At 43.0% G+C, this 2,518-nt stretch overlaps 1 long non-coding RNA gene across 1 annotated transcript; it reads right to left on the reverse strand.

Annotated features, from left to right (window-relative positions):
* Positions 1–966: 966 nt before the first annotated feature.
* Positions 967–2,083, reverse strand: LOC130345156 (uncharacterized). Its single transcript, XR_008883947.1, has 3 exons — positions 2,059–2,083; positions 1,411–1,617; positions 967–1,322 (listed from the first exon to the last, which is right to left on the reverse strand). It is a non-coding gene; the product is annotated as an uncharacterized LOC130345156 (long non-coding RNA).
* Between the last annotated feature and the right edge of the window lie 435 nt (positions 2,084–2,518).

The raw sequence follows: 2,518 nt of genomic DNA on the forward strand, positions 1-2,518 counted from the left end.
GGGGGGGGGGGGGCAGAAAAAAGTGAAGGAGGATGATTGAGGGGTTTTGGGAGGGAGGTATCTTGGGGGAGGGGCAGAAAAGTGGGAAGGAGGATGACTGAGGGGTCTTGGGGGAAGCGGTCTGGGGGTGGTGCAGAAAAGTAAAGGAGGATGACTGAAGGGTCTTGGGAGGGGAGCATAAAAGTGTGAAGGATGATTGAAGGGGGTGTCAAAGGAGAAGGGGGCTGGGAGGGCACAAAAGTGTGGAAAAGGCTGACTGAGGGGTCTTAGGGGGGTGAAGGGGTATGGGCAGAGGTCAGAAAAGTGTTAAGGAGGATGATGGGGGCAGAGGAGTCTTGTGGACTTAGCGGTCTAAAGGAAGAGGGGAAAGATGGGTCTGAAAGAGTACTAAGGAGTCTTGGGGTAGTTGGGTATCGTTCACACTGGAGACAGTCTGTTGGCAGAAATCCACTTGCAGCAGACTCCCATTGTTTTCAATGGGATTCTGCTGCACTGTGCATAGTGCAAAATCATCACAGTGGAATGGACATCTGCCCAAAGAATTAACTTGTTAATTCTTTGGGCTGATTTCCACCGGACCATCTATGAGATCCAATTACTTTAGCGGTGCCTAGCAGACATTCAGCTGGCTTAAAGGACATCTGCAGCAAAAGATAAGTATACGTGCATGTACCCAAAAGTTGATCCTTCGCAACTGTATGACCCCTAGCAAGTTCCGGTTCATCAGAAAAAGGCTTATGCACGGAACTTGGTGGGTGTGCTACGGTTGCCTCAGTAACTATACCAACCAGCATCAGCCGCCTCTCTCTGCACCGCACTGTGCAGATTGTGCAGGAGAGCAACATTTGACACTTAAAAAAAAACTCAAGTCATCCACATTTTTTAACACTTTTTCACACACAGAAATAAAATAAATGAGTTGAACAAGTCCAAGAACAGTTTAAAAAAAGGGAAACTTTATTTATTATTTATTAAAGTGTTTGTGTAGGGATTTTTTGTAACCTCCCATCACTCACAAAGAGCGGACAGTAACTAACTCAGGACAGGAAAAACCTCCAGAGGGGAGGAAACCTGTAGGGAATCCATGGCTACTGTATTGCCCTTCCTCTGGGCATACTAAAGGAGGTTACCTCTAGAATTTGGGCAAATGTGTCTGTGTATGTGCGTGATTTGAGGGGCTGTGCCTTCATCCAACTTCTTGCTGTAGGTCCGGAAATCTAGGCCTCATCCAACGTCTTGCTGTAAGTCCGGAAATCTAGGCCATCATCCAACTTCTTGCAGTAAGTCCGGAAATGCTACTCCACATGCTGGAAATAGTGCATCTAAGATAGGAAAACAAAATATAGATTATTTACATGTTTATTGTAGAAATGCACATGGTACTGCACTAAACACTAATGTGGCACTTACCAGTCACAGTCATGTTTTTGACTTCACATTCCCGCGTCCCTACAGTGTCCAGCACCGGCCCCTCACTGGTGAAGAATGAGCAGGAGCAGTGTTATATCTGCTCAGTGCTGCTCTCTGGTGGACAATGGTTATGACATCACATGTGTGACACGCTGTTACCTCCTGGGAGTTCTATTTGAGCAGTGCTGCTCTCTGATTGGCTGAAACCTAAAAAAAGCTTTTTAACATATTCTGCATGACTGTTATCTAAGGGATTTTTTATTTTGCATTTTTTTATTAAAATGGCGCTGCTCCCTATGGGTGCGTTATATTTGTTTCTCCTATCCAGACGCTTAATATTTGTAACATCATTTTGTGGCCCCCAACAGCCTGGGCGTCTGACGAGTGACGTCCCTGAAGTTGGGGTCTGGAGCGAAGGATGTCACTCGTCAGAAGTGCAAAACTACAACTCCCAGCATGCCCTGACATGGGGGGGGGGGGGCGCCGAAGATAAAGCAATGTGTGATTTGAAAAATGCCACATATAAACCGTGTTTAATCCAGGCATACGCCTAGTACCAGTCACAATTTTTGAAAAACACCAAAAAATCTACCCCACCTCATTTCTTTTCTTCCAAAATTACATCTTTGTGGCATTTTTGACAAAAACACTGGGGGAGATTTATCAAAACCTGTTAAGAGGAAAAGTGGTTGCCCATAGCAACCTTCTTTCATTTTTAACCCCTTAAGGACCCGGGCTTTTTCCGTTTTTTCATTTTCAATTTTTCCTCCTTAACTTTAAAAATCATAACTCTTAAAAATTTTCACCTAAAATTATATATAATGGTTTATTTATTGCGTCACTGATTCTACTTTGTAATGACATTAGTCATTTTACCCAAAAATCTACGGTGAAACGGGAAAAAAAATCAATGTGCGACAAAATTGATGAAAAAACACTATTTTGTAAGTTTTGGGGGCTTCTATTTTTACGCAGTACATTTTTTGTCAAAAATGATACCTTATCTTTATTCTGTAGGTCCATACGGTTAAAATGATACCCTACTTATATAGGTTTGATTTTGTATCACTTCAGAAAAAAATCATGAATACATGCAGGAAAATGTATA

This window comes from Hyla sarda, chromosome 1 (assembly GCF_029499605.1).
Source record: "Hyla sarda isolate aHylSar1 chromosome 1, aHylSar1.hap1, whole genome shotgun sequence".
Classification (NCBI taxonomy): Eukaryota; Metazoa; Chordata; class Amphibia; order Anura; family Hylidae; genus Hyla; species Hyla sarda.